Consider the following 27,775-nt stretch of genomic DNA (forward strand, 5'->3'; position numbering starts at 1 on the left):
ATGAGAGTGGGCATTCTTTGCTTGTTTCTGATCTTCGAAGAAAAGCTTTCAGCTTTTCTCATCGAATCTGATGTTAGCTATAGGCTTGTCATATGTGGACTTTACTATATTAAGATGCGTTGCTACTGTAACTAGTTTGTTGAGGGTTTTATCATATCATAAAAGGAAGTTGGATTTTGTCAAATGCTTTTTCTTTATCTGTTGAAATTCCTCTTGTTATTGTGGTCCACATGGATTTGCATATATTGAAACATGCTTGCACCCCTGGAATAACCCCCACCTAATCATGGCATCTGGTCCCATCACTTCATGGGAAATAGATGGAAAAACAGTGGAAACAGTGTCAGACTTTATTTTTTTGGGCTCCAAAATCACTGCAGATGCTGATTGCAGCCATGAAATTAAAAGACGCTTGCTCCTTGGAAGGAAAGTTATGACCAACCTTGATAGTATATTAAAGAGCAGAGACATTACTTTGCCAACCAAGGTCCGTCTAGTCAAGGCAATGGTTTTTCCAGTGGTCATGTATGGATGTGAGAGTTGTGAAGAAAGCTGATCGCCGAAGAATCGATGCTTTTGAACTGTGGTGTTGGAGAAGACTCTTGAGAGTCCCTTATACTGCAAGGAGATCCAACCAGTCCATTCTAAAGGAGATCAATCCTGGATGTTCATTGGAGGGACTGATGCTAAAGCTGAAACTGCAATACTTTGGCCACCTCATGCGACGAGTTGATTCACTGGAAAAGACTGATGCTGGGAAGGGTTGGGGGCGGGAGGAGAAGGGGACGACGGAGAATGAGATGGCTGGATGGCATCACCGAATCTGTGGGCATGAGTTTGAGTGTACTCCGGGAGTTGGTGATGGACAGGGAGGCCTGGCGTGCTGTGGTTCATGGGGTCGCGGAGAGTCGGACACGACTGAGCGACTGAACTGAACTGAACTGAATCATGGTGAGTCATTCTTTCAGTGTGTTTTTGGATTCAGTTTGATAATACTTTGTTGAGGATTTTTGCATCAGTGTTCATCAGGGATATTGGTTGTTAATTTCCTTTACTTTCAGAGTCCTTGTCTGACTTTGGTATCAGGGTAATGCTTGCCTCGTAAAATGAGGAGATGTTTTCTCTTCTTCAGTTTTTTGGCACAATTTGAAAAAGACTGTTATTCGTTCTGTAAAATTCACTAGTGAGGCCATCTTGTCCTGGACATTTCTCTGATGATAAGTTTTTGGTTACTGATGTAATCTCCTCCCCCAGTAATTGGTTTCTTCAGGCTTTCTATTGTTTCGTGATGCTATCCTGATAGATTGTATGTTTCCAGTAATCGGAATCAATTGTTCAGTTTTTTGTTTCATTGTTCATAATAGTCTCTTACCCTTTGTATTTCTCTGGTATCAGTCATAATGTCTCCTCATTAAACTTTTGAGTCTACTTCTTTTTGGCAAGTCTAAAAAAACAGATCTTAGTTTCCCCTTTTTTATTAATCTCTTTAGTCCCTAGTTACTATTTCTGCTCTGATATGTATGTTTTCTTCCTTCTAACTTTGGACTTAGTTTGTTCTTTTTCTGCTTCTTGAAATGTAAAAGTAGGTTGTTATTGTCTTTTTTCCTTAAGGTAAGTGTTGAGAGCTATAAATTTCCCTCTCAGAATTGTTGCACTCCATAAATTTTGTTAAGTTGTGTTTCCATTTTCGTTTATCTCAAGATACTTTATTTCTTTTGATTTCCTCTTTGACTCATTTGTTGAGAAGTATGTTGTTTAATTTCCACATATTTGTGAACTTTGCATTTTCTTCTTGTAATTGACTCCTAGTTTCACACCATTGTGGTTAGAAAAGATGCTTGATGTGAATTCAGTGTTCTTAAATTTGTTAAGACTCGTTTTTCGCCCTAACATATGATCTGTTCTGGAAAATGTTTTATGTCTACTTACGAAGAATGTATATTCTGCTTCTGTTGAGTGGGATATTTTGTATATGTCTATTAGGGTCATCTGGTCTCATGTGTAGTTTAAGTCCCATATTTCTTCACTGATTTTCTATCTAGGTGATCTAGACAGAAATGTTGAAACGGGATATTGAAGGCCCTATAGATCATGGCATCTGGTCCCATCACTTCATGGGAAATAGATGGGGAAACAGTGGAAACAGTGTCAGACTTCATTTTTGGGGGCTCCAGAATCACTCCAGATGGTGATTGCAGCCATGAAATTAAAATACACTTATTCCTTGGAAGGAAAGTTATGACCAACCAAGATAGCATATTAAAAAGCAGAGACATTACTTTGCCAACCAAGTCCGTCTAGTCAAGGCTATGGTTTTTCCGGTGGTCATGTATGGATGTGAGAGTTGGACTGTGAAGAAAGCTGAGCGGCGAAGAATTGATGCTTTTGAACTGTGGTGCTGGAGAAGACTCTTGAGAGTCCCTTGGACTGCACGGAGATCCAACCAGTCCATTCTAAAGGAGATCAATCCTGAGTGTTCATTGGAAGGACTGATGCTAAAGCTGAAACTGCAATACTTTGGCCACCTCATGTGACGAGTTGACTCACTGGAAAAGACTCTGATGCTGGGAAAGGTTGGGAGCAGGAGGAGAAGAGGACGACAGAGAGTGAGATGGCTGGATGGCATCACCGACTCTGTGGACATGAGTTTGAGTGAACTCCGGGAGTTGGTGATGGACAGGGAGGCCTGGCGTGCTGTGATTCATGGGGTTGCAAAGAGTCGGACACGACTGAGCGACTGAACTGAATCTGTTAGAATGATTAGGATGACTTAAGTACCTTCCAAGTTCAAGACAGGCGCTCAGTCGTGTCCGACTCTTTGTGACCGCATGGACTGTAGCCTACCAGGCTCTTCCGTCCATGGGATTTTCCAGGCAAGAGTACTGGAGTGGGTTGCCATTTCCTACTCCAGGAGATCTTCCTGACCCAGGGATCGAACCCGGGTCTCCCACTTTGTAGGCAGATGCTTTACCATCTGAGCCACCAGGGAAGCCTTTAGTGTTAAGTAATTGTGGTTTTAGACCATGAATTTTAAATCATTTTAACTAGACTTAAACCCATCTTCATTAATTAAAATATGGACCATTGCAGTCAACACATTTTTGCCAGTGAGAAATAAGTTTGTGTATTCCTGTATTGTAAAAATCTGTACTTCAGGATTCAACAAAGTCTTGGAAAGCATTTTCTGCCTCCTGCTGGTTGTGGAAGCATATATCCTGTAAAAAGTTGTTGAGACTCTTGTAGAAGTGGTAGTTGGTTGGCGAGAGGTTGGGGGAATATAGTGAACGAAGCAAAACTTCATAGCCCAGTTCGTTCAACTTTTGAAATGTTGCTTGTGTGACATGTGGTTGGGCGTTGTTGTGGAGAAGAATTGGGCTCTTTTTGTTGACCAGTGCTGGCTGCAGGCATTGCAGTTTTTGGTGCATCTCTCGATTTGCTGAGCATAAATCTCAGATGTAATGGTTTCTCCAGAAGTCAGAAAAGTGTAGTGGGTTAGACTGGCAGCAGACCACCAAACAGTGACCATGATCTTTTTGTAGTGCAGCTTTGGCTTTGGGAAATGCTTTGGAGCTTTTTCTCGGTGCAGCCACTGAGCTGGTCACTGCCGGTTGTCCAAAAAAAAAAAAAAATCCACCTTTTGTTGCACATCACAATCCACTCGAGAAATGGCTCATTGTTATTGCGTAGAGTAACAGAAGATGGCCGTGTGAGTTTGATTTTGACCAGTTCAAAATGACCAGTTTTTGTTGGATTTGCCGTCAGCTCATGAGGCACCCACTCCTGAGCTTTTTCACCTTTCCAGTTTGTTTCAAATGCCGAATGAACATAGAACGGCAGACGTTGAGCTCTTTGGCCACTTCTGGTGTAGTTGTTAGAGGATCAGCTTTGAGGTTTGCCCTCAGTTGGTCATTGTCCACTTCTGGTGGCCAGCCCTATGTTCCTCATCTTCAAGGCTCTTGTCTCCTTTGCAAAACTTCTTCAATCAACAGTGCACTGTACGTTCATTAGCAGTTCCTGGGCAAATGTGTTTTTGATGTTGTGAGTTGTCTCCACTGCTTTACAACCCATTTTGAACTTGAATAAGAATATTGTTTGAATTTGCTTTTTGTCTAGCATCGTTTCCCTAGTTTGAAATAAATACAAAATACACAACGAGTAATAAGTCATTAGCAAAAAAACCAAAAAGCAAGAAATGTGCCTTAAATTGATGTATAACATAAACAGCATTTATTTAGAATGTATTCCAATATCAAACGGCAAAGTTCAGCAATACCAAACCACAATTACTTTTGCAGCAACATAACAGATTACAGAGTGATGATGTAAATATCATAATTTTCCACATTCAATTAAAACAAGAGATTAAGATTAGGTTAACTTTTTTTGAAAATGGAAGGAAAAAGACAGCCTTTATTTCTGATTTCTGTTCCTGTATCCTCCATCTGAAAATTATAATTGGGAGTACCCTGAGCAAGTGTCAGCTTGTGCTCTGTTGCTCAATAGGCTTCATGACACACAGGTGTTTTCCTCTGCGTGTAGTGAATGCTGCTGCTGCTGCTGCTAAGTCACTTCAGTCGTGTCCGACTCTGTGTGACCCCATAGACGGAAGCCCACCAGGCTCCCCTGTCCCTGGGATTCTCCAGGCAAGAACACTGGAGTGGGTTGCCATTTCCTTCTCCAACGTGTGAAAGTGAAAAGTGAAAGTGAAGTCGCTCAGTCGTGTCCGACCCTTAGCGACCCCATGGACTGCAGCCTACCAGGCTCCTCCATCCATGGGATTTTCTAGGCAAGAGTACTGGAGTGGCTTGCCGTTGCCTTCTCTGGTAGTGAATGCACCTTCATCATTTTGGAAGAACTTCTAAGGCTTTAGGGAGTTGTCATAGGATACAGTCATTGAGACATTTTTGCTAGTTATCCTTAGGAGAGACATTCATCTTAGGTGGGTATCCTTGTTTTTAAAGGAGTGGCTGGTAATTTTGAGTATCTTCTTTTAGGGTCTTAATATTACATGTCTTCCTCTGAGTTTCATTTCACCTATGCTAATATTGTGGATCTTAGTTGAGGGTACAGCTCAGCCTGTGATTTGGGAAAATTAGCCTGTCCATTTCAGTATTCATTTCAATAAAGCAGGAATAACCATTCTTCTCTCATAAGGGGCTGTTGGAAGTAAAAATGCAGCAGCCTGCAAGGTGCCCTCTTCACTGCCTGGTCCTGGGGCAGCTCTGTGCACAGGGCTCAGTGCTGGGAGGAGACCTTCCTAGTTACTAGGCCTGCCTGGTGGCCTGCTGAGGACTGGCTCTGAAGTATGGCCACCTCCTGTCTACCAGGCTGCCCAGGCTTCAGGTGCCTTCAGCTCTCCACAAGGTATTTGGGTTTTTGAAAGTAGATGCAAAAGACCCACTTGTCAAAGAACCCAAGAACTTGAAAGCCAGAGGAGGGAAACAGCTCTGGCAGAGGCCGAGTATTGATACAGTCTGCTGAGAACTGGGTCTCATGGTCTTCCCTGAAAACAGGGTTCCGGAGTATGCTCCAGTATTTTTGTCTGGCAGATCCGATGGACAGAGGAGCCTGGCTGGCTGCGGTCCGTAGAGTCGTAGAGTCAGACACTACTGAGCATGCACACACGTACACTTATCTGACACAGTGACATCTCTAGGAGCTGCAACTTCTGAAGAAAGCATCCTTCCACTGACAGGTCCCTGTGCAGCCACTGCTGAGTTCTGGTAGGACTTGACTTCTGGCGCTCCACAGTGCCACATGGCAGTGTTTGTGTGTGACACCGGTGTGAGGAGAGAAGATGCTCTCTGGAGATGATCGTTTCCAGTGGGACCACTCCGTGGGTTTGGCTGGCGGCCTGGCCTGTTGTATGGAGAACATTTTGGTGGGGTGGCACTCCAGCAGATTTCTTAAGATTTGATCATCGTGACTTCAGTCCTGCTTTTGCACCTCTGAGGTCCTGTGGTGCCATGACAGGGCCAGCCTGTGGGCTGTGTTTTACAGGTGGGGGTTGCAGGTACGGCACTATTACCCGTGGGGCTCCGTTTCCTAGGGGATAGGACCTCGTCCCCAGTTCCTGATGACCCAGATCTTGGTGGCGTCTCCACCAAAGACATTGTGTTTCACGTCAGTCACCTTTGTGTTACTCCCATCTCTGTCTGGTTTGAGTGAAACGGACTTCTGATGAAATGACGGACAAAGATGCAGGCGCTCAGTCCAGATGTCAGCACGAGGATGTTGGCTCCTTGCCAGTATGCAGACTCTTCTCAGAGTGAGCATCTCTGAGACTGTTAAGGAAAGTATTTCCTTTCAGGCCTCCTTGGTGACCCCGTGGTTACGACTCCGTGCTTCCAGTGCAGCGGGCATGGGTTAGATCCCTGGTCAGGGAACTAGGATCCCACATGCCGTGCAGCACAGCAAAAAAAAAAAAAAAAAATTTCTCTCTTTCTGTTTACACACTAAGGACAGTCTCTAAGTGTCATCAGATCTTTGTGATAAAGCTCACAGTACTTCGTGGTGATGTGGACACACGCAAAAATTGTTTCAGTAGATTCTTTGGCAAAATATTTTAAGGACCAGTTTATCTTCCAACAGCCTCAATCTTTAAAATTAAAACAAATATGGAAAGTGTAGCCAGGTGGCTTTCTCTTTAATTTATACTGCATGCCGGCATTTTGTAGGAGGCAGAGGCACTGTGCCTGTCGACAAAACATGGCCTGCAAAGAACGGGAGCAGAGACGACTCAGCACGTAATCACGGCTGCTGAGGTGACGTGCTGGCCCACTCAGGACAGGGGAGGCTTCTTTTTAACATTCGTTTTAAACGGTTCCTTTTCTATCACGAGTTTTGGAAGACTGTTTACAAAGGACACAAAGGGTCCTTATGATGGTGACTAGCAGTGGGCCATGTCCTACAGGCCTCTTGCTGACTGTGTGCTCAGGACTGCCCCCCACTGGTGGTCTTGCAGCAGCCCTGTGCATGGGTTTTGTGACTGAGCTGATGAGAAAGGGGGTGTGTTACTGGTGAATTTGTTTAAACAAGACCTTTCCAGGGTTGTGATTCCTGTTAACTCAGTACAGAGTATTGATGACAACTTTCCTCTTCCGATAGGTAGCTGGCAGGCGTTTAAAAGATTACATTATAAGTAATGTAATACTGGATGTATTTTGCTAGTGTTAACTTCTTAAAACATTTGTGTGCTTTTTAAAAGTTCCTTTTTCTTACAACCTCTGCAATCTATTTAGATTGTAATTTGTAAAAGGTTGTTACACATTTATTTTCAAATAATAAAAATCAGTCTTTCATTTTTTGGTGAAGCTGAGAGGAAAAAAGTAAGATGTGAGATAATTGTTAATGCAAATGACGCTAATGCTTCAGAATAATGAACTTCTCCCCATTGTTGCTGTTTGGTGTATTTATATTCCCTTTGCAGTTTTTCTTCTCTGAGTAAAGCACTTGGGTTTCAGGGCACCATCCTGCCTTGGCCCTCCAGTGAAAACACCTCTGTGTACCCGGGCCTGCTGTGCTGGTATGGCTGCTGCTGACTTCATATTGACTGCAGGGACTGTTGACCGAAAGGAGAGTTATTTCTTTCTTAGACGAAAGATATTTATGACTGAAAAGAGTCCTAAAAACATGAGAATATTGATCATGGTTTTGAGCCATGCTTGCACTGAATCACTTGATATACCTAAATATCAGCCTTATTCTATCTTTCCTCAAAGACAGATTGCTAACACAAAAGATGAACAATCTTGAGGGGAAAAAATATCTTTCTGCAAGGTTGTCTTCCATAACAATAGGGAGAAAAGAGGCCCGTGTGGCTCCCTCAAACAAGGGCAGACAGAGTAAACAATGTATTGGAAGCTCTTGTGAAACTGCCTTGGGTGTACTTGATTTAACGTGTAGTAATAAATTAACATCAGATGGAAATTCAAATACCTAAACATTTAGCCAATCTAACAACAAACAATTATTGTAAAATCAACATAAAAATAAAGACAGCAAAAGACCCATTATCATCTGAGGACCTAATTCATCGTTTTTAGAGGTAATCTTTTGGGGTTCCTTGGAAATTTATAAAGGAAACTTATAAATGCAGCTAATTATTCACCAGTCAGATGTTTTTGTAAGCCAGGTACTTTCCTGTTGCTTCTTTTCCCTTGAGCTGTGGACATACTTTGGGTGACCGTTTGCTGCTCATGTAGTTCCAGGCTGAAGGGGTAGCAGACTCTCCCTGCTGTGGTACCGAGTGTGACTCCTCCAGACAGGTGGCGACCCAGGGGCGTGGTTTTGGTCCATCTGGAACTGTGTCTTGGCATTTCCTGCTTGTGTCTGGCCGCATCCCTCTCTGTGGGGAAGGGCCCTGCGTCTCTGCGCAGGGAGCGAGGCTGCTTGTGTGGCCTTGGAGTGAGCATGTGACGGTCTGTGCTGCCAACCTGTCTGTGCTGCCAGCGCTGCCCTCCCCACTCCAGTGCTGTCTCCTCTCCGGGCAAGGGAAGCGTATTCCATCGCCGTGCATGGGCCTGCCGTGTGTGAGAGACCCCACAGACTAACCCTGGACTTTGCTCTGCGGAGCTGGAAGGAGAAAGGGGGGATACGTGATGTGCTCGTGTGTCGGTGTGGCACGGAGGACAAGTACACACCCCGAGGTGGGAGCTGGCCAGCCAAGCCTGAAACCTGGCCTCGGGTGGAGCCAGAGAACTTGCTGCAGAGCAGGAGGTAGCATGTGCGTGGAGCGGTGGCCCAGCGTTGCCTGTGGCGGAGCACTCAGGGCAGGGAGTGGATCGAGGGAGGGGCGGGCACCCGCTGTGAGGCGGGCAGGGAAGGGCCCTTGGTAGGATTGGAGAGCATGGTCGCGAGGGGTTCCTGCAGAGAAGCAGTCAGAGAACTGTGCCCTTTGGGTCACGGCCCCGAACGCTGGCGAGCTCCTGCTCCACTGGTGGGATGGCGTGGGTGGGTCCTCTGGCCTGCCCACCGGGGCCTGGAGGGCCTCTGAAAGTTTAGTTGCCAACACATAAAAATCAGGAGGTTTCACATTTAATTAAGCATGTATGGCTGCTTCTTCATCTTTACCTTCTTGTTTTTGTATGAGATTTAATTTTACTGATTTTATGCTATATGGAGATATTTTACATAGCCTAAAATATACCCATGTAAAGTATACAGTTCAGTGGACTTTAATAAAGTTCTATACATCATAAGTACGGTCTAATTTTAGCACATCCCACCCCAAAATAGGATCCTCTTACCTATTCGCAGCCACTCCCTTTCCTCTCCTCTTGGCCTCAGGCAACCTCTAGCCTGTTTCTGTCTCTCTGAATTTGAATGTTGTGGACATTTCATGTAAATGAAATCATTCCGTATTTGGCCTTTTACGCCTGGCTTTCACTTAAATGTTTTCAAAGTTCATACACGTGAAGCATATTTCAATACTTTGTTCCTTCTTGCCTAGAAAATCCCATGGATGGAGGAGCCTGGTAGGCTGCAGTCCGTGGGGTTGCTAAGGGTCAGACACGACTGAGCGACTTGACTTTCACTTTTCACTTTCACACATTAGAGAAGGAAATGGCAACCCACTCCAGTGTTCTTGCCTGGAGAATCCCAGGGACGGGGGAGTCTGGTGGGCTTCCGTCTATGGGATCACACAGAGTTGGACACGACTGAAGTGACTTAGCAGCAGCAGCAGCATGAGCAATATTCCATGGCATGGATATACCACATTTCATCTGTTTGCCATTTGATAGGTGTTTTGGCTCTTATGAATCATGCTGCTGTGAACATTCATGGGCAGTAGTTTGTGTGCCTATATGTTTTCATTTCCTTTGAGTAGATTCTGAGGAGTGGAATTGCTGGGTCCTATTTTTGGGGTGGACTCCGGGAGTTGGTGATGGACAGGGAAGCCTGGCGTGCTGTGGTTCATGGGGTCGCAAAGAGTCGGACACAACTGAGCAACTAAACTGAACTGATGTCAAGTCTATATTTAGCATTCTGAGGAGCTGCCAAACAGTTTTCCAGAACTGCTGCCCCATTTAACATTCCTGCCTGCAGCGTACTGTTCATGGGGTTCTCGAGGCAAGATAATTGTGCTTAACATCCTTCAAGCTAGATGTTAGCAGTACATGAACCGAGAACTTCAAGATTTACAAGCTAGATTTACAGAAGTCAAGAGAAGCCAGAGAGCAAATGGCCAACATCCGTTGGAACACAAAAAAAGCAAGGGAGTTCCAGAAAAACATTTTACTTCTGTTTCAGTGACTGTGCTAAAGCCTTTGTGTGGATCACAACAAACTGTGGAGAATTCTGAAAGAGATGGGAATACCAGACCATCTGACCTGCCTCCTGAGAAACCTGTATCCAGGTAAAGAAGCAACAGTTAGAACCAGACATGGAACAATGGACTGGTTCCAAATTGGGAAAGGAGTACATCAAGGCTGTATATTGTCACCCTGCTTATTCAACTGGGCTTTCCTGAAAGCTCAGTTGGTAAAAAATCCACCTGCAATACAGGAGACCCCAGTTCAATTCCTCAGACAGGAAGATCTGCTGGAGAAAGGGATAGTCTACCCACTCCAGTATTCTTGGGCTTCCCTTGTGGCTTAGCTGGTAAAGAATTCTCCTGCAATGTGGGAGACCTGGGTTCAATCCCTAGGTTGGGAAGATCCCCTGGAAAAGGGAAAGGCTACCCACTCCAGTACTCTAGCCTGGAGAATTCCATGAACTGTACAGTCCGTGGGGTCACTTATTTAACTTCTGTGCAGAGGACGTTATGCAAAATGATGGGCTGGATGAATCAAAAGCTGGAATCAAGACTGTTGGGAGAAATATCAATAACCTCAGATATGCAGATGACGCCACCCTTATGGCAGAAAGCAAAGAGCAACAAAAGAGCCTCTCGATGAAAGTGAAAAAGGAGAGTGAAACACCTGGCTTAAAACTCAGCATGCAGAAAACTAAGATCATGGCATCCAGTCCCATCACTTCATGGCAAATAGATGGGGAAACAGTGGAAACAGTGGCAGAGTTTACTGGGCTCCAAAATCATTGCGTACAGTGACTGCAGCTCTGAAATTAAAAGATGCTTGCTCTTTGAAAGAAAAGCTATGGCAGACCTAGACAGTGGATTAGAAAGCAGAGGCATCACTTTGTCACAGAAGTCCGTATAGTCAAAGCTATACGGTTTTTCTAGTCGTCATGTACAGTTGTGAGAATTGGACCATAAAGAAGGCTGATGGTTTGATGCTGAAGAATTGATGGTTTCTAACTGTGGTGCAGGAGACTCTTGAGAATCCCTTGAACAACAAGAAGATAAAGCAGTAAATACTAAAGGAAATCAACCCTGAATATTCACTGAAAGGAATGATGCTGAAGCTCCAATACTTTGGCCACCTGATGTGAAGAGCTGATGCATTGTAGAAGTCCCTGATGCTGGGAAGGATTGAAGGCAGATGGAGAAAGGGGTGACAGAGGATGAGGTGGTGGGATGGCGTCACGGACTGAATGGATATGGAGTTTGAGCAAACTCCGGGCGATAATGAAGGACAAGATCCTGGCATCCTGCAGTCCATGGGGTTGCTAAGAGTTGCACACAACTTAGCAGCTGAACAGCAATCAGCAGCATATGAGGGCTGCAGTTTTTTTTACATACTTACCAACACTTGTCTTTTGGGTTTTAACCATCAGAGTGGGTATGAAATTGTGCCCGTTGTATAACATAGAGGCAAATAATGGAGCTGGGAATGATGAGCTGGGTTTTTCTTAAAAATAGAACTACTTGTTGGGTGTTACAATTATTATTGGCCACAGGGGGCATACTCTATAAGCTATTTAGAGTCTCAAAAACAGTATTTTAGAAATCTGAATAACACTGGAAAGTAAGTACCTGTGTTTAAACTATATGGTTTAACATAATTGGACATGCACTGCACAGTCAAAGTAATGTCTGCATCACCCCTCTTACACCTTTGTGACACCCCTCTGTTCCCCTCCTTGCTCCTGCATCCCCATACTTCTGCCTCCACTGCACGTCAGTGTGCATGTTCTGAAAGTCTATAATGGACTATGCATGTGTCATGTATGTTTAATACACGTAGATCTTGGAGCTTTGTAAGTGGAACCATGCCATTTGTCCTCTTCCCAGCATGCTTATTTTTAGGTTCATCTATGCTGTGTGCATCCATAAGTCATTCGTTCCTTTGTTTCTGGATAGTGTTCCGTTTCAGGGCATAAGATGTGTTTATCCGAATCTGTTGTATAGTGGGGGTTCCGCCCAGTTTTGACTGTTACAGGTAAAGCTGCTATGGACATTTGTATAAGTCTTTGTACAGACATGCTTTTATTTCACTTTTGAGTGGAGCATATGGTCAGTGGATGTTTAACAAACATCACAGATTAGCAAACTGCTTTCTCCAGTAGCTGTGTCATCTTGCTGCCCTCCCAGTAGTGTGTGTGAGTCCCAGTTACTCCACATTCTTTCTCTCCCTTTTAGAGTCTGTTTCCTTCTGCCTACAGGACTTGAACGTTTCTTCCAGTGGGGAATCCCCTGGAGATGGATATGTGTATATATACATTTATATATATAAATTGTTAACTTTGTGGTCTGAAAACTATTTTAATCTTAATAGTTGAAAGTTTTTGCTGAGAACAAAATCTAAAGTTGATGGCTTTTTCTTAAAGGTCTTGTTCCACCATCTCCTGACTTGCATTGTTTAGGATCAGAAATCTGCTGTCATCCTTATTTCTGTTTCAGATATTGCAAGCCCCACCCCTACCCCTAACACCCACCTTTTGAAAAGATTTTCCTTATCATTGGTTTTGAACAGCTTACTGTTTTACACTTTTGGGGTTCTTGCTCATAAGAGTTGTCAGTCTGAACTAAAGTCCTGTTCAGTCCATCACTCATGATTCCCCCCTGCTGAGACGAGACTCCTGAGTAATGTCCCTAGTGTCCTGTGAGCTCTGTGGTGTCCCTGCCACCTGGTGGAAACAGGTACCTTTCTTCTTGAGTCCGATTATCTTGTAATGCTCTGGCTAATCTTGGTATGTCTCTGTCATTCTCAGCATCTGCTGGTCAGCCCTCTGCTCATCTCTGGAGTCCCCTCCCTGGCTCTGCCCAGGTTCCCTCTACCTTTGCCACAGCCTGGCAGCTCTCTGGGCAGTCAGCTAGGACAGTCTCAGGGCTCTCCTTGTCTGTTGCCCATCTCCCAGGTTACTGAACCTCACTGTCTGATGTCCAGTGCCTGGAAAATAAATGCTTATACATTTTTCCTGTTTTTTTTTTTTGTCTTTTTGCTTGTTTAAAGCAAGAGGTAAAACCCTGTCCGTGTTCCTCACCTTGACTAGAAGGAGCAGTTGTTAACAGCTGCTGTACTATTTCTAACAGAGTATCCACATACTATGAATAAACCGCAAGGAAATTGTCAAAAGAGCATAGTGTCCGTTTAATAGAAAATCCTTGCCCCCATGAATGTATGACATTAATGTATATCTATGGTTCAGTTCAGTCGCTCAGTCGTGTCCGACTCTTTGCGACCCCATGAATCACAGCACGCCAGGCCTCCCTGTCCATCACCAACTCCTGGAGTTCACTCAAACTCATGTCCATCGAGTCGGTGATGCCATCCAGCCATCTCATTCTCTGTCGTCCCCTTCTCCTCCCGCCCCCAATCCTTCCCAGCATCAGTCTTTTCCAGTGAGTCAGCTCGTCGCATGTGACTTACAAAACACCAAAACTTGGAGGAAATGATTTTACGTTTCCATCTCAGAAACACTCAGGTAACACTTTCTCTTAGCTTTTTTATGTCTGTATAACTAGTTTCTTCTTGGCTCCTCAGTTTTCATCATGGCTCTTATTCTCTAAATGGCTTCATGTGTGTGGCAGGTAGAATTCTAGATGACCCTCACTGATCCATGCCTTTATGTGGCCCCTTCTCTGAGAGTGAACTTGTAAAAGGAATACATGGGGCTTCCCTGGCGGTTCAGTAGTAAAGTATCTGCCTGCAGTGCAGGAGAGCGGGTTTGATCCCTGGGTCAGGAAGATCCCCTGGAGAAGGAAATGGCAACCCACTCCAGTACTCTTGCCTGGAGAACCCCATGGACAGAGGAGCCTGGCGGGCTGCAGTCCATGGGGCTGCAGAGAGTCGAAGGCGACGAACACTGAGAGAGCAGGAGCTGTGGACGCGATGGGATGAAACTCCTACAATTACGGCAGAAGATTTCTGCAGACATAGTTACAGTCGCTAATCAACTGAGCTGACCAGAATGGAGATTATCCTAGAGTGGGCCTGTCCTAACTAGCTGTGCTCTACAGAGGGTTCTAAGATCAGAGACAGAGGTGTCTGCCCGCCTCTCTGACCAAGCATTCTTACGTGGTGAGAAGCAGGTCTACCAGCCAGGAACCTCAGGCAGCCTTCCTGAGCCGAGAGCTGTTCCTGGTTGTGGCCAAGAGAAGCTCGGCCCCCAGTCCTGCAAGGAGATGAATTCTGCCAACAGCCTATGAGGTAAGAGGACTCTCTGAGTGTCAGCAGGCTGAGAGCAACTGCTGTAGGAGGGCTTGGTCTTCACCTGGTGACCCTGCCCTGGACTCCTGAGCCGTGGACTGTGGAGATAAGAAATTCATGCTGTGTTTTGCCACTAAGTTTCTGGGAATTTGTTTGCAGAAGCAGAAAGGTAATGCACTTTTTTATTTTTTGCATCATTTTAAAACTTTCTGTAAATGAAAGCATGTTTTGTTCTCATGCATATTTGTGCTGGCCTGTTTTTAGTTCGTTGTTCCGTTGTCACACTCCTCCTGTGCAGCCACACCCGTGTGATGACTCTCACACACCCAGGAATAGGAGCAATGGTTCAGCATAGCTGAGATTTAGTGCATGACTTCTGTTGGAGATGCTTACGAGAACATGGGCCCTGGGACCCTACGATCCAGCTCTGTGGTCATGGACAGCTTCCTCATCCCCAGCCTCGCTCTGGGGAGTGGGGGGTAGTAGCTCGCCTCTTTCACAGGGCTGTTGCAGGATTTGTAGAACACTCAGCATCCTGCGAACTGCCAGCAAGCGCTCAGTCATTAGTACTGCTTTTATACGCATGGTGTTAAGTATCACATGCATACTGAAACAACTGCTGAGCTTAATTGATGGAGGGAGTTCAGAGCCTCCGGGAGATGCTGGCCCAGCCTGGATGGAGGGAGTTCTGTGCCTCCGGGAGATGCTGGCCCAGCCTGGATGGAGGGAGTTCAAGGCCTCTGGGAGATGCTGGCCCAGCCTGGATGGAGGGAGTTCAAGGCCTCCGGGAGATGCTGGCCCAGCCTGGATGGAGGGAGTTCAACACCTCCGGGAGATGCTGCGCAGCCCGTCGGCAGGTTGGCTGCATGCCCCGTGTCTGCAGCAGCAGCAGCACGGCACCATTGCTCTCAGCCTTGGTGCTCTGGGTGCCGCTTGTCAGCCTGCTGCCATCTTACCTAGAAGGACGTTTTTATATTTAATATAAAATTTAATATAAAAATGTAGTTCACTTTACAGTTTAATTTCTCTGAGTATTTTTAATAAACTGAGATGTGCCTAAATCAAATTTTCCTTGAAAATTACCTGGAGTCTATAGTTCTATGTGGATTGCAAACTGGTGTTTATTTATTTATTTATTTTTTTAGGTAATTAATTTATTTTTTATTGGAGGCAAATTATTTTACAATATTATATTGGTTGGTTTTGCCATACATTGATATGAATTTGCCCCAGGTTTACATAAGTTCCCCCTCCTGAACCCCCCTCCCACCTCCCTCCTCCCTTTATCCTCCCTCTGGGTCATCCCCGCATGCCAGCCCCGAGCATCCTATAACATGCATTGACCCTGAACTATTGATTCGTCTCACATATGACAACATACGTGTTTCAATGCCATTCTCCCAAATCATCCCACCCTCACCCTCTCCCATAGAGTCCCAAAGACTGTTCTATACATCTGTGTCTCTTTTGCTGTCTCGTATACAGGGTTATCATTTGCATCTTTCTAAATTCCATATATATGTGTTAGTATACTGTATTGGTGCTTTTCTTTCTGGCTTACTTCACTCTGTATAATAGGCTCCAGTTTCATCCACCTCATTAGAACTGATTCAAATGTATTCTCTTTAATGGCTGAATAATACTCCTTTGTGTATATGTACCAAAGCTTTCTTATCCATTCGTCTGCAGATGGACATCTAGGTTGTTTCCATGTCCTGGCTATTATAAACAGTGCTGCAATGAACATTGGAGTACACGTGTCTCTTTCAATTCTGGTTTCCTCGGTGTGTATGCCCAGGAGTGCGATTGCTGGATCATATGGCAGTTCTATTTCCAATTTTTTGAGGAATCTCCACACTGTTCTCCATAGTGGCTGTACTAGTTTGCATTCCCACCAACAGTGTAAGAGGGTTCCTTTCTCTCCACATCCTCTCCAGCATTTATTGCATGTAGACTTTTGGATAGCAGCCATTCTGACAGGTGTAAAATGGTATCTCATTGTGGTTTTGATTTGCATCTCTCTGATGATGAGGGATGTTGAGCATTTTTTCATGTGTTTGTTCGCCATCTTTATGTCTTCTTTGGAGAAATGTCTGTTTAGTTCTTTGGCCCATTTTTTGATTGGGTCATTTATTTTTCTGGAATTGAGCTGCAGGAGCTGCTTGTATAATTTGGAGATTAATCCTTTATCAGTTGCTTCATTTGCTATTATTTTCTCCCATTCTGAAGGCTGTCTTTTCACCTTACTTATAGTTTCCTTTGCTGTGCAGAAGCTTTTGATTTTAATTAGGTCCCATTTGTTTATTTTTGCTTTTATTTCCAGTATTCCGGGAGGTGGGTCATGGAGGATCCTGCTGTGATTTATGTCGGAGAGTGTTTTGCCTACGTTCTCCTCTAGGAGTTTTATAGTTTCTGGTCTTACATTTAGCTCTCTAATCCATTTTGAGTTTATTTTGGTGTATGGTGTTAGGAAATGTTCTAGTTTCATTCTTTTACAAGTGGCTGACCAGTTTTCCCAGCACCACTTGTTAAAGAGACTGTCTTTTCTCCATTTGATATTCTTGCCTCCTTTGTCAAAGATGAGGTGTCCATAGATGTGTGGATTTATCTCTGGGCTTTCTATTTTGTTCCATTGATCTATATTTCTGTCTTTATGCCAGTACCATACTGTCTTGATGACTGTGGCTTTGTAGTAGAGCCTGAAGTCTGGCAGGTTAATTCCCCCAGTTCCATTTTTCTTCCTCAAAATTGCTTTGGCTATTCGAGGTTTTTTGTATTTCCATACAAATTGTGAGATTATTTGTTCTAGTTCTGTGAAAAATATCTTTGGTAGCTTGATAGGGATTGCATTGAATGTATAAATTACTTTGGGTAGTATACTCATTTTTACAATATTTATTCTTCCAATCCATGAACATGGTATATTTCTCCATCTATTAGTGTCCTCCTTGATTGCTTTCAGTAGTGTTTTATAGTTTTCTATGTACAAGTCTTTTGTTTCCTTAGGTAGATATATTCCTAAGTATTTAATTCTTTTCATTGCAACAGTGAATGGAATAGTTTCCTTAATTTCTCTTTCTATTTTCTCATTATTAGTGTATAGGAATGCAAGGGATTTCTGTGTGTTGATTTTATATCCTGCAATGTTACTGTAATCATTGATTAGCTCTAGTAGTTTTCTGGTAGAGTCTCTAGGGTTTTCTGTGTAGAGGATCATGTCATCAGCGAACAGTGAAAGTTTTACTTCTTCTTTTCCAATTTGGATTCCTTTTATGTCTTTTTCTGCTCTGATTGCTGTAGCCAAAACTTGCAGAACTATGTTGAATAGTAGTGGTGAGAGTGGGCACCCTTGTCTTGTTCCTGACTTTAAGGGAAATGCTTTCAGTTTTTCACTATTGAGGATAATGTTTAGTTATCATTTAAACACCAGCTTCAGCCTTGTCCTAAGGAATCCAGTGAGGACGAGAGTTCAGCTTCTAGTTGTCGCAGCCCCTCTGCTCCCCCAAACATCCTGTCTCCGAAGGTGGTGCACCTCTCTACCACCAGTACGCCCCACCCCTCCAGGAAGACAAGTACACATGTTCACTGAGGGCTCTGAGGTCATCCGCATCGAGGTGACATGTGACTGAGTATGGCAGGGCACCGGGGGCGGCCCCTGGGGCTTCCTTCTGGCTGGGGTGAGAGGAGAAGCAGTGTGTCCCCAGGGCCTGCCTTCAAGCCTTGCCCCAGGATTGTGAGTCTTCATCAGAGCTCTGAGACTTGGTTCATTCACTTCATAAATCATACGGGAGCGATAGCATTTGAACTCTTTCAAGTTCTTTTTTAGAAAAATTAGGCATAAAGGCCAAAAACACAAAGAAGCATCCAGAGGTTTCCTTGGAACTGACCTAGGGTGCCTGGTCATGGTTCAAGAAGACTGACATATTTGCTCCTTTTTACCAAGTGTTTTAACTAAATCTTAAAAATTTTTTTCTCTCAGTTAGAGCTTGAAATTATATTCTTGGAAAATATACATTCTTCCATTTTTGGAATTTCCCAAAGAAAGCCCACTTTTCAAGCACTGTGATGACATTACGTGTAGCTGCTGTCTCAGACCTGGCCTTTTGTGGTGGCAGATCAGTGAGAAAGGTGTCCACACAGGAGGGCCCCAGACCCACTTAAAACCAGACTGGTGAACGTGTGGTCCATGGGTGGTCTTCAGGGAGACCTGGAAATTCCCTGGAGTTGGATAAGAAATGCTGACCTGTGGATGTATGCATTTGATCTGCTTCTTAGAATGGATCTCATCGCTTCCTTTAAATTTTCAAAGGTATCTATGCACAACAGGTGCATGCAATCACAGTGACCCTATATAGAACCCTTGCTTTACATGCACAACTTTGCACTTAATTTTTTAAAGTCTTGTTGTGATATATACCAAGTGATTTAAAATGATCTATTTTGTAGATAAAAATGGGTGTGGCCCAGCTATTCATAGTGAGCCGTCAGGGAATTCCACTTGTCTTAACACTCAACTGAAGGAATAGGAGACCATTTTGGAACTTCATGCTAGTTTTTGGAAAACATCAAACAGATTTTGGCCTGGGAAGAGGTGTTCAGGGACTGGGTAAGGACAATCAAAACAAATACCCGTGTTTACAGACAGTAACCTGAACACAGAATTACTGCTGGACGTGGGTGAATAGGTAGCAGTCAGATTCTGCAGCCTTGATGGCTCTATGGTTTGCACTGGGCATCTCTTGTCCTCAGACTTCTCCTGCCCACAGAGTGAAGGTGGCACGTGCACTAATTAAATCCTGACTTCTGGGTGAATTTCAGTGTGGCTCTTTGCATTGGGATGTCTGTGGTATCCTGAAGGTTAGTGTGAATAGTGCCATGACCTTTCTAATTTACCTGCCACTCCTGCCCCCACTCACTCACTCCTTAAACTTCACACCTCGTTACTGTGTTGATAAATTAGAAGAAGTAGAAATGTTAGTCACTCAGTTGTGTCTGACTCTGTGACCCCATCGACTGTGGCCTTCCAGGCTCCTCTGTCCATGGGATTTTCCAGGCAAGAATACTGGAGAGGATTGCCGTTCCCTTCTCCAGGGGATATTCCTGACCCAGGGATAGAACCCTGGTCTCCCGCATTGTAGGCAAATTGTTTGCTGTCTGAGTCACCAGGGAAGCCCCATTGATAAATTGTTTTAAAATACTGTGAAATCTAAGCTCACCAAAATGATGTTGAAAAAGAGTCTTCAGCGTGGTGGTTATTTGTCTCTGTGGAGACCCAGCATATGCTCTTTGCTCAGGATGTCTCGCCAGGAAGGACTGATGGTCCTCACAGTGGAGAGTGAGCATGTGTGAGCCACTGAGACTTTGTCCGTGGTTCTGCTGCACCCTGGAAGGGTACACGCTCTGAGAATCTTAGGGTTGCCGTGGAGGGGGTTCTTGTTTGTCAGAACACCTTCCTGTCTTAGTAACAAAAACAAGACTGAATCTGCTTTGGAAGTGACTCCAGGCTTAGAGCAGTATTGTTCCCTCAAATGGCCAAGGCACTGGGTGATGTCCAGAGACAGACAGCCTGAGACTCAGTGTCCCAGGCTTGCCCTCCACAGCCGTGTCCCACCAGTGGACCACACAGGACAGGAGAAGGACTGCCGTGTGTGTGTGTGTGTCTGTGTGTGTGTGTGTGTCTGTGTGTGTCTGTCGGTGTGTGTGTGTGTGTCTGTGTGTGTGTGTGTCTGTGTGTGTGTGTGTCTGTGTGTCTGTGTCTATGTGTCTGTGTGTGTGTGTGTGTATGTCTGTGTGTTTGTGTCTGTCTGTGTGTGTGTGTCTGTGTGTGTGTGTGTTGTGTGTGTGTGTGTTGTGTGTGTGTGTCTGTGTGTGTGTCTGTGTGTGTGTCTGTGTGTGTGTGTGTGTGTCTGTGTGTGTGTGTCTGTGTCTGTTTCTGTGTGTGTCTGTGTGTGTGTGTGTGTGTCTGTGTGTCTGTGTGTGTGTTTGTGTGTGTGTGTCTGTGTGTCTGTGTGTGTCTGTGTGTGTCTGTCGGTGTGTGTGTGTGTGTCTGTGTGTGTGTGTGTCTGTGTGTGTGTGTGTCTGTGTGTCTGTGTCTATGTGTCTGTGTGTGTGTGTGTGTATGTCTGTGTGTTTGTGTCTGTCTGTGTGTGTGTGTCTGTGTGTGTGTGTGTGTTGTGTGTGTGTGTCTGTGTGTGTGTGTGTGTGTGTCTGTGAGTGTGTGTGTGTCTGTGTGTGTGTGTCTGTGTCTATTTCTGTGTGTGTCTGTGTGTGTGTGTGTGTCTGTGTGTGTGTTTGTGTGTGTGTGTCTGTGTGTGTGTGTCTATGTGTCTGTGTGTGTGTGTGTGTGTCTGTGTGTGTGTGTGTGTCTGTGTCTGTGTGTGTGTGTGTGTGTCTGTGTATCTCTGTGTGTCTGTGTCTGTGTGTGTGTGTCTGTGTGTGTGTGTGTGTGGTGGTCGGGGGGGATTGTTATAATGAGGCACAAGCAGGTGCTGCTCCACAGCTTGCCTGGGGCCTTTGTGGGCCTAGGGTAGTAGTGAGCTCTGGGGACCCAGGAGTCCCTGCTGTGGACCCAGGAGTTTCCCCTGAGCCTCCATCTGACTTTCCTCTCCTGTAGATAGGTGGGGTGAATGAGCGCGAAGTTTCCACATACTGATGGATACCTTTCTTTATTTTGCCCGCAGTTGAACTGCGGTGCAGAGGGGGACGTCCAGTGCTGAATGTTAGGAGGTTCATGTCCCAGGGTATCCTGCTGCATCCGAGCTCTCTGGCTACAGAGGAACCTTCTTTACAAATTGCTTCATTGTCATGGCTGGCATTCTGGTTAAAAGTTCATCTGGATTTCAACCTCGCGTGAAATTGCAGAGCTGCCACTGGAAAGCTCGGCCTTTCTTGAGAACCTTTAGGGAGCTCTCGGACATTGCAGCGAGGATTGAGCAAAACATGTTGGGTTCCATATACTCAAATTTGGGGGAGTGGAAAAATCTTAAGTTCTTTCATTTTTATCATCTACTTTTCAGTTAAATCCAGAAAGGAAAAACAAAAGAGAAGTATCATTATTACATTGTAAAAATCTTTTTTAAATATTTTAAAAGAAATCTGTGGGGTTTGCCACACTGCTTAGCCAGCCCCTCTGTTCCCTTATTTTGGATTATCCAACCTGGAGATGATGTGGGCTTTGAATTGTTCAGAGGCCTCAGTCTTTTCCTCTACAGCAGAGGCCTGCAGACTACAGCCCATGGTCCACATCTGGCCCACCAGCTGTGTCTGTTCTGCCAGAGTGCTAAGTGTGGTTCTACCTTTTTAAGGTTTGTAGGAAATGAAGTGGAGAAGGCAATGGCAAGCCACTCCTGTACTCTTGTCTGGAAAATCCCATGGACAGAGGAGCCTGGTAGGCTGCAGGGGGTCACTACGAGTCAGACATGAATGAGCGACTTCACTTTCACTTTTCACTTTCACACATTGGAGAAGGAAATGGCAACCCACTCCAGTGTTCTTGCCTGGAGAATCCCAGGGACGGGGGAGCCTGGTGGGCTGCCGTCTATGGGATCACACAGAGTCGGACACGACTGAAGTGACTTAGCAGCAGCAGCAGCAGGAAATGAAGATTAGGAAACAGCCCTTCTGTGGTGTAGAATGCCTAGAACACTGACCCTCCGCTGAGGAATGCTTGCAGCCTCTGCTCCCTGGGGTTGAAACACGAGACCGAGAGGCTTTCAGCGCTTCTGTTTCCTCCACGGGACCCGTCCAGGTCCGCCCTGCCTTGGCTGCCACCTCATGGCGTCGCCATCTGGGCTGGTTCCGGTGAACCCTTCTCAGACCCCAATTCTTCCAGGCTTGTGTGCACTGTCTGAGCATGCCAGCCTGACCCCTTTGTGAGGGACACATGGGAAAGAACTAGAAGGTCCTCTAATAGGGAGAACTAGAGGCAACAGGTTGAAACCACTTCCTGTTCCTCTTATAACATTTGAAGGAGGATGAATGTGTTCAACAGTCCTGCACTCTTCGTCACTTGGAAGTGCAGCTGTCAGTTAACTATAGACTCTGAGCGGCTGGGCTGTGCAGGATGTGGGAAGGTTGGCAGATAGTTTGTGAGCCGTTTTTTGTTTTGTTTAGTTTTTTTAGCTCAGTGAACTAGCCAGTAGCCAGAAGAACAACCATTACTTTCATCAGATTACTTGCTTCAAAATTAAATTAATCAAATTAGGTAAACATCTGTATTGTCTCTTACTGCCCCAACAGGCTGCCCTCAAAATGGCCTGCTTGGATGTCAGCTGGTCCTGGGGTGTCCTGAAGTGCAGGAAGTGTCTGTGACCTGCCGAGGTGGCCAGCTTTCCACACACACATGAAATTTCCGAATTAATAGGAAACTGCGCTGCATTGTCTGATAACTGACTGGAAAGCAATAATTAGAAAAGTTTTTATAGTGGAACTTGAGGTTTAGCTATCCAGAGAAATTGGATATTTCAAAATACTCATAGTTGGTTAGGAAACATTAGTATTAATGACAAATTATTAATATCAATATCAGACTTGAGCTTGTAGCCTTGGGAAGAGAAAGGAAGGACTTTAAGGGCCAGGTTTAAGTAACCCCCATATGCCTTGCCATGTTGGCAGCATTTTTCATCTGAAAGCATTTTTTCCCCCAGAAACTTAGATGCAAAAAATTCCACACATTGAGAAGAGGCGTCAACATTTGAACTGCAAATAGTTAAACCTTTATGACTAAAGTAATAGTTTTGGCTTCAGCCCTCCCAGTGCAGTAGCAGGCGGAGGTCCTTCCAGTTTGCAAACAGAAATGCACAGCTTGATCCGCACCCAGCCCTGCTCCCCTTCTAGGCTTATGTGCCCCGTCTGAGCAGCACCACACTGTGGCCAGCAACATGGAGGCTCCAGATTGGGCTTCTTGACGTTTTCTGTGTAACTGAGGTTTCCTGACTACTTTCCTTCACTGGGGTGTTTCTGAGCCATGGACAGGCTTTGGTGCCTCAGAACTGCTCTTGAGAGCTCCCAGCCTTCTGGCGTTGTGCCGACCAATGACGAGACCACCACAGGAGGCCTTCTGGCTCCAACCCTGTGAGCTGGAACTTTGTGAACAGTTCTCATCCTGCCTTGACCTTGAGGTCTTCTGTTCAAGCCTTCCCACCAGTGACAGAAATCCAGTGATCGTGACTAATGTGTTCGTCACTTTGGGAGAGCAGAGAGGGAATGTGTATCTTCTAACTCACTTTCATTTGGTCTAAAATAGCAAAAGGCCCTGGGGAAATGGTAAAGAAAATGTCTTCCCACATCACCATCAGTCTTGAGGGAAGCGTTGTTGGGGCACAAGTTTCTGGACACTTCAGGGCAGCAGAGATGTGATATTAGAGCACTTGCTATTGGAGTGGCCGCTGTAATAAAAACAGAGTTGAGAATTGTCACAGCAGTACATTACAGCCATGGAAATTCCCCATAGCTCATTGGTCCATGACCAACAGAATCCCTGGAGACTGACAATTAATCGGACTCGGCCGAGCCTCTGCCTGGCCAGTCACAGATGTCATGTCTCAGCCTTCCCCAAGAAGAAGGAAAGTTTATTTTTGGTTTGTTGAACTACTCTACCCTTTGATCAAATGACCCATTTTTCTCTCTGTTTGGGAGAAGTATTTTAATTTCCATGTTACCAAGTGTAATACTAAATCGTGTCCATTTTGAGTCTTGGTTTTTATTGCTTTTTAAAAAATAACAAGTTAATATTGTAGTGTTGATTTGAAGAAAAATGTTGTGAATATCACTTTACCAGTCACTTATGCATAAAAGAAATATGCTTCTTACAGTCTCCAAGTTAGATTAAAAATGTAAGACCTCTGGGTACATAGTATCTTAAAAATCAGTGCAGGTTAACCAAGGATTTCAAGATTGGTTTGAAGACCAGTATGCAGAGTACATCATGAGAAACGCTGGGCTGGAAGAAGCACAAGCTGGAATCAAGATTGCCGGGAGAAATAGCAATAACCTCAGATATGCAGATGATACCACCCTTATGGCAGAAAGTGAAGAGGAACTCAAAAGCCTCTTGATGAAAGTGAAAGAGGAGAGTGAAAAGGTTGGCTTGAAGCTCAACATTCAGAAAACAAAGATCATGGCATCTGGTCCCATCACTTCATGGGAAATAGATGGGAAAACAGTGGAAACAGTGTCAGACTTTATTTTTTGGGGCTCCAAAATCACTGCAGATGCTGATTGCAGCCATGAAATTAAAAGACGCTTACTCCTTGGAAGGAAAGTTATGACCAACCTTGATAGTATATTAAAAAGCAGAGACATTACTTTGCCAACCAAGGTCTGTCTAGTCAAGGCTATGGTTTTTCCCGTGGTCATGTATGGATGTGAGAGTTGGACTGTGAGGAAAGCTGATCGCCGAAGAATTGATGCTTTTGAACTGTGGTGCTGGAGAAGACTCTTGAGAGTCCCTTGTACTGCAAGGAGATCCAACCAGTCCATTGTAAAGGAGATCAATCCTGGGTGTTCATTGGAAGGACTGATGCTAAAGCTGAAACTGCAATACTTTGGCCACCTCATGTGACGAGTTGACTCACTGGAAAAGACTCTGATGCTGGGAAAGGTTGGGGGCGGGAGGAGAAGGGGACGACAGAGAGTGAGATGGCTGGATGGCATCACCGACTCTGTGGACATGAGTTTGAGTGAACTCCGGGAGTTGGTGATGGACAGGGAGGCCTGGCGTGCTGTGATTCATGGGGTCGTGGAGAGTCGGACACGACTGAGCGACTGAACTGAACCGATGCATATTCATCTTGTCATGGCAGATTCACCAGGTGAAAGTTAAGGTGTGTTTGGAAAGCTTATTGTGCCATGCTGTGTGGACTCACGGGTTACAATCTCAGTTTTGGGGCATACGCCTGCTCACGTGGCTGTAGGAGTAAAGTGGACCGCACTGCTTGTTTTTGTTTTCCTTACTTGTCTTTCAAGCTTTCCGGTAATTAAGGCCTGTGATACAAAGGCGAGCTTGCTGCAAGGCTCACACTGAGAGGAGTGGGGCGGCCCCCAGCTGAGACTGAGAACCCCGTGTCCTCCCCAACATCACCAGAGGCTTCCTGACAGCTTCCACTCCTCCCTGCCACCCTTTCCCCCGTCTCCACACCGAGGTGAACTTCCTGCTGTGATTTATGTAGCTTTCTGATGTCCACACAGATTTCTGGATGGTCTTAGAAATGTCACATACTGCTTCGGGAATGTGTGCAAATATATTTCATGCCTTTTACCTTGCAATTACAAAATCATCTTTAATGTTTTAGTGTACTAATACTGAGGTTTAGCAAAAGAGAAGGCAGGTTTTCCTCAGAAGCAAATTTCAACATCTAAATGAACATATTTCTTAATCTCCCTTCAAACTTATTTATTTGTATTTTTGACAACAGCATTATAATATTGACTATTTTTGCAAACCCATATAAACAAGTAATTGACACGACTGAAATTCTTGTCACGTATTTATTGCGCTATCAGCTAAAATTTTTAAGTGACAAGAACCAAAATAATCATTAATTTTTATAGGGCAAGGATCTGGCTTTTTATCTGACACAAAGCTGTATAAAAAACTGCTTCTGATTTTATGCACATTGTTTTTAGTTAATGATTTTCAGCTGCTTGTTGTTCCTCTGATAGCCTGAAAATGTACCATTTGCTCAGCTAAAAGACAAATGAATAGCAAATGAAATTCCGGACAGCTGTCTGACTGAGCGTGTTGGGTTGATAGCATTCTGCTATCATAATTGGCTTAAGCTTTGGGTTAATTAACTTTCTACCTGGATATACATAATAATAGCAAACTGAAAAAAGCAAGAAGCTATCAGTACATCAACAACATTGCTGTCATTTTTATTTGGTATTTCAAGAGCATATTAGAATTTCAGGAGTGATTAATCCTGGGAATATTGTCATCTACTGTAGATTTTATTTGCAAGCCAGAAAATACTGAAATAATTGGAGTCTATTATAGAGCAGAAATAGCATTTTAAAATTGTAATTAAAGTTTCTAAAAGGAATTGCTAATTTCAAATGCCTTTGTTGGCAGGAATATTAGACTTCTTGTATGGGCAGCTTGTCGGGTACAAATGAAGAATAAAACTTTCTTTTATTTAAGTGCTGTATTGAAATCATCAATTATTTTTATGTAATTTGAAACTAAGATTATTCTGTAGTTTGGAAAAGTGCTGCTTAAAGTACGGGCCTGGAGATAGGAGCTCTGGGCGTGGCCTTGGTTCTGTCCCCACATTTGGTTGCAGGGAGGTTGCAGGCTGGGCCGGTGCTGCCCACTGACCTCTAGTCATGATTCGATGCGTATATGTGTGTCTGCCAGCACTGGAGGTCTAATTTTTTTTAAAGTCAGTGCTATATATTTGTGTACCCAAACCAGTTTATAAATCAATCTACTGATCTGATAAAATGGGGAGAGCAGTGACTTCATTTCCTCCCTCCTCTTGTTTGCATGATTTACTGAAGTGCTCTCGAAGATCCTCGTCATCTTATGGGGCTGCTCAGGGCCTTTGGAGAGCACAAGCCAGTGAAGTGGATTGCGGATTTGGAGTAAAAACTGTAGTTTACATTTCCCGAAGCACCAGAGAGCCTAGCACTTAATTCTGAAATAAGTCATGCCTGTTGTTACACTCAGAAAAATATTTTATCTTCTGAAAGAAGTTCTTCACATACGCAGTGGACGGTGAAGGTCTGGTGACAGTGACTCCGCCTCGGCTCCAGAGGACCTCACTGAGAGAGTGCAGCAGCCGCTATGGTGCATGTGCTGCTGTCTCAGGCCTGTGACTTGGGGCCGTCTCTGGGCTTAGGAGCACCCATTCGGCCACTTCATGCAAGTTTTATAGGCCTGTCAGAAGCTATTTTTCAAAATTGGCTTCATTTGAGAACGTGAAGAGGAGCCCACTCTGCCGGGGTAGTTAATGAAATGGGAGGCTCCCGGGGGTCCGTCCGCTCTTGGGGAGGGTGGGGCTCTGAGGGTTCTCTGAAGATGGGGTGCCCCAGCAGGGTCCTGCCTGCACCCCAAGGTTGGCCCTCCTGGCTGGCAGGCTGTGACCCTGGGGCCTTTCCTCATTTTTGTAATCATGTCTCCAGCAGTCCTTACTCCAGTCTTTCAGAAGATGCTGCCAAAGACTTCTTTTTCTTTTTATTTAGTCTGCCTCAGGCTGCATAAATCAAGATGGCAAAGAGGTCAAGAAAAAAGAAGTAAACGGGATCACAGTTTTGTTTTTGAGCCCCTAAATTTGGTTCAC

At 44.7% G+C, this 27,775-nt stretch overlaps 2 protein-coding genes across 10 annotated transcripts in view; one reads left to right on the forward strand and one right to left on the reverse strand.

Moving 5' to 3' along the window:
• Positions 1–27,775, reverse strand: part of LOC129556737 (myomegalin-like) — a 631,881-nt gene that overhangs the window by 362,501 nt on the left and 241,605 nt on the right.
• LOC129535562 (NBPF family member NBPF4-like) overlaps positions 1–27,775 on the forward strand; it is a 204,382-nt gene that overhangs the window by 102,428 nt on the left and 74,179 nt on the right. The window lies entirely within an intron of this gene.

The sequence above is a fragment of the Moschus berezovskii genome, chromosome 4 (genome assembly GCF_049115385.1).
Source record: "Moschus berezovskii isolate FMDL1 chromosome 4, NW_MosBer_1.0, whole genome shotgun sequence".
NCBI classification, from domain to species: domain Eukaryota; kingdom Metazoa; phylum Chordata; class Mammalia; order Artiodactyla; family Moschidae; genus Moschus; species Moschus berezovskii.